Here is a 13,304-nt window from a genome sequence, read left to right on the forward strand (position 1 = left end):
TGGTGTCCTGTTTTGGACCAGAGTTCTATTCCAATTATCATTGGATTTGTAGTTCAATTAAACTTTGATAGGCTGATCCAAGAATGCAATCAATCACCCAGCACAGAGCACTAAACTCATTTTTGCACATTCAGTACCAGATAATCCAGATTTTCTCCATGTTAATAGATATTTCGGCATGGAGAAAAAACTGCATCAATCTGTGTTGGCTATTTTAGTACAAAGTAACCACAGCCAGGGTTCATTTCCTCTGTAGATTTTGTGTATAAGGAAGTAAATAACTATGAAACAGATAGGCTACTCAGAGTAGAGACAATATGTTGCTTTTGTAAGTGAAAAATTACACATAATAGTGACCATGACATGTATGTGTTTGTTTTATTCTATGAGTACATTTATGAGTTAACATATATTGAAGGGAAGTTATTGGAAATAGAATACTCAGTAAAGAAAATGGTATTATAAGATATTGAGGGGTGTTTTGTTGTTGTTTCTTTTGTATTTATTTCTTTGTTTTTGTTTCTTTTAAGATAATCTCTACAAGATCATGGTTGAAAATATGTTATTTAGTTTGATAGACAAGTATTTGATATCCAGCTCTAATATTTATCACACTTGTGACCTTGAACAAGTATTCCCATTTGTAAAATGTAACACTGTTATCTCTGTCTTAGAGTGGTCCTAAGAATTAATTAGATTTTCATTATGAATACTTAGCACAATACTGGGCATAGTGTAAGAGTTCAATAAATGTTGGTGGCTCTTATTTTAATTATTATTATGTTTATCACAAACAAATATTTTGAGGAAAGCTTTAAAATTTATCAGTATGTAATCTCCATTAATATTCACAGTTCTCTCTTTAGAATTTCCATAATATTAATAATATCAATGACTAACTTAGTTTATCCATAAGTAATGATAATGGCCAAATAAAGGCATTTCACCCCACTCTTCTCAAAGCCAACTAAAAACAATAAAGAGAATGAAAAACAGAGGGGAAAACTCCATCTGCAGTAAAACTAGGAAAGCACAGAGAAGCCTTGTACTATGATGGAAAGCTACCAAATCCGGTGGAATTTGTAGCAAACTAACAAAGGTTTCTGAGAGGACATCAACACCTACCAATCTTTTCATTATGCAGTCTCCTTATAATCAATCAGCTAGGCCTGAAGTGCTCAAACAATGACTCTGCAATAAGAATGCAAAGAGTGAAAAAGTGTGAGAGCTTCATCATAGCCATTTTCATCCTAGAGAATTGGACAGAAAAGGTAGAATGAGGAATCAAGGAAACAAGGCAGCCTGAACAGAAGCAGATTGCCAGAGTAGGAGAGGCTAAGGGGCAGCAGCCAGCTTTGACTGCTAAACGCTTGAAGATAAATAAATGCAGTTACTATTGAATTCACACCTTGAAGTTCTAATTCCCAATCGACTACATGTGGAGATAGGATCTTTAAGGAGGTAATTAAAATTAAGTGAGATTATAAGAGTGGGGCCCTAGGACTGGTGTCCTTATAAAAAGAGAGACACAAAGGATGTGCCTCACAGACAAAGACACATAGTGAGAAGACAAACATCTGCCAGCCTAGGAGAGAGGTCTTGGAGAAATCAAACCTGCCTACACTTTGATGGATTTCCAGCCTCCAGAATTGTGAGATATGTACCACCACCCACTCTGTGGTATTTTGTTACACTCCCAATAGCCAAATTTGGAGCAATATGAGCAAAAGATAGATAGTATTTAACTATAACCTATAGAATAAAATAAATGTATGTGAGTCTATATCAGTATAAATAAGTAATTGAGTAAATAAATAAAGGAAGTAGCAGCTCTTTCTTACAGAAGAGTTCCAATTAATAAATGTAGAAAGACTGAGGGAAATATAGAATTATCATTAGGTAAACACCCTAGTTACAATGGTTACCAGCAAGATCCACCAGTGGATGAAAGTTTGAGGAGAAACAGAATATTTGCAGAGCCTCAAATAACTCTCCCAAGATATTTATCAATTGCCAAAGGAAAATAGTAAATTTACACTGGAAAAACCTAACAGACACCATGTTAGCTTTGTGATTGAGGTTTACACTACTAGCTATAATGCATATAAAAATCATTTTCCCCTTGATATAATGCAGTGAAAAGGACACATTACCTCTGTAGTTTTCTTGCCAAAATGCATAACTTCATTCTAATCATGAGAAAACATCAGATGTTACAAAATAACTGACCATGAGTATGAAAATTATCAAATATCAAAAGATGTGGAAAGACTCGGGAACTGTCACAGCTTGGAGATGATGAAGGACACAGCAACTATATGTAATGTGGGATCCTAACTGGATTGTGGAACTGAAAAGGGATATAGGGGGGAAACTGAAATTTGAATAAGTCTTTAGTTCAGCTAATAGGAGCTTACTAATGTTAATTTCCTGGTTTGACCATTGTATTATGGTTTTGAGAATTATGAACTTTATGGGAATCTGAGTGAAGGGTATGTGTGAACTCTCTGTTCTATATATTTGCAACTTTTCTGTAAGTTTAAAGTCATTTCAAAATAAAATGGTTTTATTATAGATGAATAAGTGGATACATTTCTAGACATTTACCTTTGAAGTCCAATAAAGAAAACAGTCACTTCCTTAACAACTAATCTCTCACAATTTTACTGTAAAAACATGCTATTATTTCCAATGTGTATATATATATATATATATGAGGTTTAAAGGTACTAACCAAAAGCAATGTTAAAAATTCCATCTCATTTTTCTAAAAATTAAAGAAGGTTGAATCTCAGGCACAATATACTTATTTCATGCTTTTTCCTATCAAAGAGAAGACTTGCTATGAAACTTGAAAAAAAGTAATCGTGTTATGTCACTTTAGAACAAAGTAGTAATTAATTATCTTTAAAAAGAGCAAAATTCTTGCTCAGAAATAGAAGAAAAATTAACCTAACAAACCATTTTTGGAAAATTTATCCTACACGTAGTCTCATAAATGCATGTAAACTTATATCAATCAGGATTTTTCCAATGGAATACTCTGAACCTAATAAAAGGAAGGAAGTGGGTCTGTACATTTTCATAGGGAAATATGAATCCACTGTATAATAAAAAATAAGGCAGCATAGTGTGTATGTTACATTCCAATCTGTACTTAAAAATACATATAATTTATATCTGTATAAGTAGGTATATATTTTTTTAGATGAGAATTTTCTCAAAGACTCCCCAAGAAAATTTTGATAGTGGCTACTTCTGGAGACTAGGGCTAGGAGATGGAGTGAGGAAGAGATACTTTTAATTTTATATACTTTTATATTATTTGAGTAAGTCCTTGCTATTTCACAATAGGAATATCAAATGAAAAATTATTTTCATAACTGGAAATAAAGTTGTTCAGTGTGTACCATGGAGTATAAATGGAACCAATTGAAGGACACCTCAGAAAAATATTTAGCATAAGGGGACAATTTTCTTTAAACCATCAAAATTGTCCAAAGATAGGATTTACTGTCTCAAGTCATTATGTCAATCCTGATAAGAGAGGTGTTTAGAAACAGACTCACAAGACAATCACTTGGAAGAAATCTTATGCAGAGAATCCAGAAACTGGAAGAGTAGTTGGACTGGATAATTTTGAGATTCCTTACATGCCTCAACTTTTATCAATTAATATTTCTTTTTTTTTTTTTTTTTTTTTCCTGTACGCGTGCCTCTCACTGCTGTGGCCTCTCCCGTTGCGGAGCACAGGCTCCAGACGCGCAGGCTCAGTGGCCATGGCTCACGGGCCCAGCCGCTCCGCGGCACGAACCCGTGTCCCCTGCATCGGCAGGCGGACTCTCAACCAATGCGCCACTAGGGAAGCCCTCAATTAATATTTCTTAAAGCACACAGAATGGTGCCGTGCTCCAATAGTAAAGTACATTTACAAAGTGATGAGACTTCCCTATCCTCTCAGGATGGTTATAGATTACTGAACGATAGAAAAACTTATTATTATTACTTGAATATTTAAATGATTAAATATTCTAAATAGGGATATTCAGATGTCACGAACATTTTGTTTCCCACAGGAGGGAGACAGAACAACTTGAAAGTGAACAGCGAGTCACATTTATTTGACCCAGTGATTTCAATTGTCTTTTCCTAACAAATGAGTAAAATTTAGATGCATCCCTCAAGTTCAGATACAGGACTTAGTGGAAGGACAAGTAGGAGATTCAGGCTTTAGAAATGAAAGAAACCACCTTCTATTTCCCTGAAAAGCAGAGAGCAGATGAAATAAGAGTGGTCATGACGGCTTAATGTGATTAGCTTGAGGTCCTAGCTTAAAACAAAAGGTGTTGGAATCAAATTTCAGTGAAGCTTAGAAGAAAGCTGAAATCTGCTTGGCAAATAGTATTCATTCATTCATCTATTCAATAACTACTTATTGAGCACCTACTGTATTACAAGCCTTTTCTACACACAGGGAAATAGTGAAAAACACAAGTACCTGCTGTCATGTAGTTTACATTCTAGTGGAGGGAGAATGTTTTTGTAGGGAAAAAAACAAATAAAATAACTTTATATAATGTTAAGTGCTCTAAAGAAAATAAAACAGGGCATTGGGTTAAACAGTGATGGTCAGGAAAGGCCTCTTGAAGGGGTGACTTTTGAATTGAGAGTCATATTAAAATACAGAGAATGAGTATTCCAAGGATAGGAATCAGCTAGTGATAAAGGTCCTAAAAACTAGTCAAAAGGATCTAACTTAGTGTGCTCAAAAAAATAAGAAGGCCACTGTAACTAGAATTTAGGTAGAGGAAAGCAAGGTAAGAAAGAGAAGAAATTAAAATCCCTGTGTCCAGTTCACATCTGTGACGATTTCAATTAGATTTGAATAAAAATATTGTATTGTTATTTAATCTTTCCTATGAGTCTTTATGCTCTTTGAAAAGTATAAAGCTGAAGTTACTATGGGTATTCTATTATGCTTTGGGGAATTTTTTTTACCTGTTAGTCACTGAGAAAGATGGTTTTGAATAATTGCAACACTTCTCCATTCAGGTATGAAGAAAGCTATATGTATGATTGGAAAGTCATTAAAAAAACTGTTATAGGATCTGGGAAATTTTGATGGAACTGAGAGATCTATTGGCAAGATGAACTGCCAAGAGAGTAGAGTGGGTTCTGCTTTGACTACAGTTCTCTTCCTGAAGGAGTGTTTTCTTATAAGTTAAAATTTGTAAGAAATGTATGTGCCAACAACACTTTGGATGCATCCATCTAAAAGCTGAATACTTGAAAGATAGCCTAGGAGTAGAATAAATGGGACTGTAGCATTTGCCAACTTAGATCTCACCATTGAATAAACGGAGAGAAAAATTATTGAACGGTATAAATGTCACCTTCACTTTTTAGATACAAGCCAAGAAATGTGTGCCTGCTTGCTTAGAAGATTTTTGCTGGACAGATGTATGCTCAGATCCAGCCTATTTATTAGAGAACAGTTTCGGCTCTCATTTTCAGTTTTAATCACTGGGTCAATTTTAAAAGGGCAGTTCTCATTATATAAACATTTGGAAGTTATAAAGCTGAAAGGTCAGGGTGTAGACAAGACAAAGATAACATACCACCAGCTGGCATACACTTCCAGGAGAAAAACTTTTCTTCCAGTAAGCTCCACCCTCATATACGAATGTCCTAGGACATAGGAATCATTGTTTACCAGTTTTCTGTTTCTCCAGCAAAATGATTTTACTTGTATGTGGAGAGTTACATATATCTCTCTACCCAAGGATTATGAAAGTTGGAATTCTGCAATAAAACTTTATAACAATTTCACAATTTGATTCAATCAGACATCTTTATGTAGAATAATAATCATAATTCCACTGTTTATTTAGCAACAATTATGTAGCAATTGTTCTTTCTGAGTTATCTCATTTAATTCCTACCACATCTCTGTGAGGTGGGTATTTTCATCACCAACATACAGAAAGAGAAATTAGGAGTAAGGGAAATTAAGCATTTTCTCATAACTGTACAACAGGTCTGTGTTAGATCTAACACTTTGACCCAGGCCTGTGTAACTTCAAAACAATATTAACCTCTGTACTACACTATCTCCCTTAGTAAATACCGCTTGAGCTGAGGGTTTTATTCAAGATGCAGTAAAATTTGTACTGCAGGATTCAAGAAATCCTAAAACACCTGTGATGCTCAAAGGAAGCATCACAAATCTTTGACATCACTTTATCTTTACTACTTTTATCTGAAAGGTGCAATATAAACTGAAAACTTCAAAAAGTACTGGCTGGACTCTTAGTTAAATATAGCAGAATAAAGCTTTTTTTTTAATTTCTTTTTTTTTTTCTTAAAATTCATGAAAAATAATAAATAGTTAAAATACAGAAAATCTGAAACTCAAAGCACACTTGCAAAATCCTTCAGAATCTGGACCAAAATGCAGAAGAAAGATGAATTTGACCAATTTTTAAAATACTTTTCCTAAATTAAGAAGCATTATCTCAAGTGACCTATACAAATATCTCTTGTTGAGAGAGACAAGAACTAGGGGCATGTGTGTATCACATGAGAAAATGGATAAGACCCTGTTAGAGACGTTGTGTGTGACCAGGGAATGTGAAGGGAGTTGTAGCAAGAGGAGAAAATGTGTTGATCAGGTATTTGTAAGAACATCATGGTAGCCCAGGGAGCCACTAGAGGGTAAAATAGGATCAAGGAGAAAAAGTATAAAGTGGTTGTCTGGTAGCAACACAGAGAGCTGTGACCCAAAGACTTCCTCAATAAGCCTCTTAAACAATAACAACAATAACAGCAACAAGAAAGTTGTCCCTAGAGCAAGGAAATGACAAATCTATTGAGTATATTTGCAACCATAATCCTATGAAGAAGCTGACTGGCTTATTTCACTCCCTCCATTCCTCCCCACATGATTCTTTAACAGATAATTAGCTTCATTCAAAATAATAATAACAAAAGCTAAAAGTTAAGTTTAATTAAGTCCCATTTGTTCATTTTTGCTTATGTTTCCTTTGCCTAGGAGACAGATCCAAGAAAATATTGCTATGATTTATATCAGAGTATTCTGCACAGCAAAGGAAACCATCATCAAAATGAAAAGACAACCTACTGAAGGGGAAAAAATATTTGCAAAGGATATTTGCAAATATTTGCAAATGATATTTGCAAATATTTGCAAATGATATGAGTGATAGGGGTTAATATTCAAAATATATAAATGTCTCATACAGCTCAATATCAAAAAAACAAACAACCTGGTTTTTAAAATGCACAGACTGAACATTCTTCCAAAGAAGACATACAGATGACCAACAGGCACAAGAAAAGTTGCTCATCATTGATAATCATCAGAGAAATGCAAATCAAATCCACAGTGAGATATCACCTCACACCAGTCAGAATGCCTATCATCAAAAAGTCTACAAATAACAAATGTTGACAAGAATGTGGAAAAAAGGGAACTCTAGTACACCATTGGTAAGAATGTAAATTGGTGCAGACACTATGGAAAACAGTATGGAGGGTCCTCATAAAACTATAATTGGAACTACTATGTGATCCAGCAATTCCACTCCTGAAGAAAATGAAAACAATAATTCAAAAAGAAAACTGCACCCTGATGTTCATAGCAACATTATTTACAACAGCCTAGATATGGAAGCAACCTGAGTCCACCAACAGATGAATGGGTAAAGAATACATGGTGAATATATTAGGTTGAACAAAAGGTTCATTTTTTTCCATAAGATGGCTCTAGCAGCACTTAGTTGTCTTTAACTTCATTCAAAACAATTTTGTTAGATTGTGACAGCTGTCATATCAGTGTGCCTTTAAGAAAAGACATTAAAATAGGTGAATTTTTGTGTAGCCATTTTAATGTTGAAGGTGGAAGAAAAAAAGTAACATTTTTAGCATATTATGCTTTATTATTTTAAGAAAGGTAAAAATGCAACTGAAACATGAAACAAGATTTGTGCAGTATATGGAGAAGGTGCTGTGACTGATCAAACTCATCAAAAGTAATTTGCAGTTTCATGCTGGAGATTTCTCACTGGACGATGCTCCATGGTCAGGTAGACCAGTTGAAGTTGATAGTGAACAAATCGAGACATTAATTGAGAACAATAAACATTACACCTTGTGGGAGATAGCCAACATACTCAAAATATCCAAATCAAGTGTTGAAAATCATTTGCACCAGCTTGGTTATGTGAATCGCTTTGATGTTTGGGTTCCACATAAGTTAAGCGAAAAAAACCTTCTTGACCATATTTCCTCATTCGATTCTCTAGTTAAACATAATGAAAATGTTCAGTTTTTTAAAAAGTTGTGATGGGTTATGAAAAGTGGATTCTGTACAATAACATGGAATGGAAGAGATCATGGGGCAAGCAAAATGAACCACTACCAACCACACCAAAGCCTGGTCTTCATCCAAAGAAGGTGATGTATATATGGTGGGATTGGAAGGGAGTCCTCTATTGTGAGCTCCTTCCAGAAAACCAAACAATTAATTCCAACAAGTACTGCTCCCAATTAGACTGACTGAAAGCAGCACTTGACAAAAGGCATCCAGAATTAGTTGACAGAAAACGCATAATCTTCCATCAGGATAATGCAAGACACTATGTTTCTTTGATGACCAGGCAAAAACTGTCAGAGCTTGGCTGGGAAGTTCTGATTCATCTTCTGTATTCACCAGACATCACAGCTTCAGATTTCCATTTATTTCTGTCTTTACAAAATTCTTTTCGTGGAAAAAATTTCAATTCCCTGGAAGACTGTAAAAGGCACCTGGAACAGTTCTTTGCTCAAAAAGATAAAAAATTTGGGGAAGATGGAATTATGAAGTTGCCTGAAAAATGGCATAAGGTAGTGGAACAAAAGGGTGAATATGTTGTTCAATAAAGTTCTTGGTGAAAATGAAAAATGTGTCTTTTATTTTTACTCAAACTTTTTGGCCAACCCAATATATATATACAATGAAATACTGCTCAGCCATTAAAAATAATGAAATTTTGCCATTTGCAGCAACATGGATGGACCTGTAGGGTATTATGCTTAGTGAAATAAGTCAGAGAAAGACAAATACTCTATATTATTACTTATATGTGCAATCTAAAAAATAAAACAAATGAATGAATATAACAAAACAGAAACAGACTCACCAAATAGAGAACAAACTAGTGATTACAAGTGGGGAAAGGGAAGGAGGGAAGGGAACCATAAACATAGGGGATTAAAAAGTGGGAAATACTATGCATAAAATAAATGGCTACAAAGATATATTTGACAGCACAGGGACTATAGCCAGTATTTTATAATAACTTTAAATGGAGTATAATCTATAAAAATATTGAATCACTGTACTGTACACCTGAAACTAATATAATATTGTAAATTAACTATACTTCAATAAAAAATAATAATAATGATAACGAATGAAATCAGCATGAAACTCTTAGGTGGGGAAGGGGATAAATAAAGGACTGGAACATTGGGTGAATGCAAATGAAAGACACATACCACAAAAGTAATTATCTAAGGAAACAGAAAAGAAAATCATAAAAATAGTTATTCATAGACATCATTGTATATGAAAAAAAACCCAACAAATACTACAAAACTTTCAAAGATGAATTTACACAAAATCAAGAGATGAGATTAGACCAGCAAGCTTTAAAAAAAACAAATTGTAAAAGAAAAACAGATACATTTAGAGAAGAAAGCCACATTGAAAGGAACAACAACAAAAATCACAACCTATGTGATTAAAAACTTTTCAGTTAGAATAGAGTAAATCACATAAAATGACATTCAGAGTAATCATATAGCAAAATGGTAGATATAAATCCAATGAAATGAAGTAATTGAACTCTATATAAAATGATCAAAGATTCCATTTAAAATCAGAGATTGTCAGGGGGAGGGGGAATATAGGGGTAGGGGGTAAAGTGTTATTATGAGATTATATGAAATCATATGTGTAAAAATTTTTGAAATTTGTAAAGCATATAGAATTTAAAGAATCTTTCATTTAATAAAAAAAGAAAAAAATCAGAGATTGTCACACTATAAAAAAGTAAGATTCAACTAGTATATGCTTTCTATAAATGATGCATTTTAAGAGAGAAACTGGAATAAATATGAAAACATATACCATGAAAACCATAAGCACAAGAAAATTATGCTATATCACATGCTATTGTCTAGACTATACTAACATTAAAAAATAATGTAACATTAAAAAATAGATTTTGAAGAGTATTACCAGAGATAAAGGGAACATGTCATAGTAGAAGAAACAAACCATTGAGAAGACATAAAAATCACAATGTACATGCACCTAATAACAAAACTTCAAACTACATGGAGGAAAAACAGAACTAAAGGGAGAAATAGAAAAACACAGCTTCATAGCTGGAAGCTCTAATACCATTCTGTCTGTAATTGATAGACCAAGTAGTCAAAAAAATCAAGCAAGTTAGAGAATATTTGAATAATACTATCAACCATCTTACTTTACTTGATGTTAATAAATATTTAACCTAACAAGTGGCACAAATATGGTCTTTTCCAGTATACAAAGGATGTTCATCAGAATAAAACATATGCTGAGCCAAGAAAAAAATTCTCAATAAATATCAAGAAAACAAATATTTCAGAGTAAGTTTTCTTAACACCACAGAATTAAATTAGAAATGGCTAAAACTAATATTCCTAGAAAAGCTGCAAATACCTATAAACAACATACTCCTAAATAACTCACATGTCAAAAAAGAAATAAGAATATAGATAATTAGAAAAGATTCAAATTAGAAAATATCAGAATTTCTAGGAAATGGCTAAAGTCATGAAAATTTATAACTCTAAATGCTTGTATTAGGAAAGAAGAAAAGTCTACGTCAATGACCTACTATTTCACCTTAAGAAGCTAGAAGAAGAGTAGCAAATCAAACCCAAATGAGGTAGAAGTAAGGAAAAATAAAATAAAATCAGAAAGGCAGAAATCAATGAAATAGAGAAAATAACTACAGTAGAGAAATATCAACAAAACCATGAGTCAGTTCTTAGAAAAAATTAATTAAATTGATAAACTCCTAGAAAGATGTCCTCCCCCAAAAGGGAAAGAACACAAATTACCAATAATAGTGATGAAAGAATAAACAAGAGTCAGATTCTAGATATAAAAAAAAAAATTAGGGATAAACTATAATGAAACAACTTTACACCAAAAAAAATTGACTTTGTAGTTAAAATAAATTCCTTAGAAAAACAAATTACCAATGTTGACACCAATGTTTAATGATCCTAAATCTATCAAAGAAATTGAAATCACAAAGAAAGCACCAGATCCAGATGGTTTCTCCAGTGAATTTTCCCACAATTTTAAGGAAAATAATTTACCAAAATTATTTCAGAAATTATAGAAAAGGAACTCATGTATGAGTCCAAGATCATCTTTATACAAAAATTGTCAAGGATACCAAAATAAAAAAATCACAGACCATTCTTTTTCATAATAATAGATGCAGAAATTCTAAACGTTATTAGAAAACTCAATACAACAATATAGGAAAAGGAGCTTACTCCAGAATATAAATTTGGTTTAATATTAGAAAATAAATGAACAAAAGGAGAAAATTATGGTAAATCTCAATAGATGCAAAAATTCAACATTTATATAATAATAAAAAATTCTCTTAATCTTTGAAAGATTATCTACAAAAAATCTACCTAATAATAAATTACTGAAAGATTTTCTCCTAAGGTTGAGAAGGAGATATGGATGCCTGTTATCATCACTTTAGTACTGCTAGACATTGCACTGGTAGACCTAAGTGTTGATAAAAAGGACAAAAAAAAAAATACAAGTTACAAATATTGGAATGGAAGAAATAAAACTGTAATTATTCAGAGTCAATTTGCTTGGCTATATAGAAAGTCTGAAAAAATCTACAGAAAAATTATTTTAACTAATAATTATCTAGAAATAGATATAGTAAAATATGTACAAGACCTCCACACCAAAAAAGAAATCACAATAATAGTAAAAATAATTAAAGAAGATTTAATATACACAAGTCTATACCATGTTCACAGTTTGGAAAATTTAGTAGTGTAAAAATATCAATTGTCATTCAGTTGATCCATAGATTTAATTTATAGAACTGAGTGAAAATTGACAAGTTGATGATAAAATTTATATGGAAATGTAAAGGCCCAAGAATAGCCAAGGCATTCTTGGAGAAGAACAAAGCTGGAAGTTACAATGTTAGATATCAAGATATATTATAAATCTGTAATAATTGGGAAAATATGGTAATAAGGCAAGGAAGTAGAAATAGACCAATAAAACAAAATTGAGGGTAAAGAAAGCATCATTTCTTTAATGATCTAGATGTCTATTTTTTTTTTTTTTTTTTTTTTTTTTTTTTTTTTTTTTTGCGGTATGCGGGCCTCTCACTGCCGTGGCCTCTCCCGCTGCGGAGCACAGGCTCCGGACGCGCAGGCCCAGCGGCCATGGCTCACGGGCCCAGCTGCTCCGCGGCACGCGGGATCCTCCCGGACCAGGGCACGAACCCGTGTATCCTGCATCGGCAGGCGGACTCTCAACCACTGCGCCACCAGGGAAGCCCTAGATGTCTATTTAATGCATCACTAAAAAGATGCTTTTTCAATAAATGGTGCTAGGGAAATTGAATTGTTCATATTAAAAATTGGATCATGATCACTACCTCTCCTAATACACAAAAAATATAGTCAAAAGGTAAACATTAATAAAGCTTTTTAGAAGAAATCATAGGAGAATATCTTCATGACTTTGGAAAATATCTTCATGACATTATCTCCTACCGTAGGCAAATAAACACAAAAAACATTAACCATAAAGAAAAAATAATAAATTAGACTACATTATAATTAAGAACTTCTTTTCATGAAAAGACACCATTAGAAGAGTAAAAAAGAGTAGAATATATTTGAACTATATATATTCAACAAATGATTACTATCCAGAATATATATAAAGAACAGCTTTGTTCTTCTCCAGAACATCAAAAAATCAATATGAAAAATGCATACAAAGAATACAATAGAAGGAAACGTGTACAAAATGCCTGTAGACACTTTACAAAAGAGAACATCCAAATGGCGGCTAAACATATAACTGCATTCATTTTTCAGTAACGCTCAAATTATAACTATAATGTAATATATCTTTACACCCACCAGAATGGCCAAAAATAAAAAAAAAAAAATTTAATGGAACA

At 32.9% G+C, this 13,304-nt stretch overlaps 1 long non-coding RNA gene across 1 annotated transcript in view; it reads left to right on the forward strand.

The window, feature by feature from the left end:
* LOC136794363 (uncharacterized) overlaps window positions 1–8,962 on the forward strand; it is a 46,952-nt gene extending 37,990 nt beyond the window's left edge. The window contains exon 5 of the long non-coding RNA XR_010841036.1: window positions 7,052–8,962. This is a non-coding gene — a long non-coding RNA (uncharacterized lncRNA). The remainder of the gene's footprint in view (window positions 1–7,051) is intronic.
* The last annotated feature ends 4,342 nt before the right edge of the window (window positions 8,963–13,304 follow it).

This window comes from Kogia breviceps, chromosome 6 (assembly GCF_026419965.1).
Source record: "Kogia breviceps isolate mKogBre1 chromosome 6, mKogBre1 haplotype 1, whole genome shotgun sequence".
Classification (NCBI taxonomy): Eukaryota; Metazoa; Chordata; class Mammalia; order Artiodactyla; family Physeteridae; genus Kogia; species Kogia breviceps.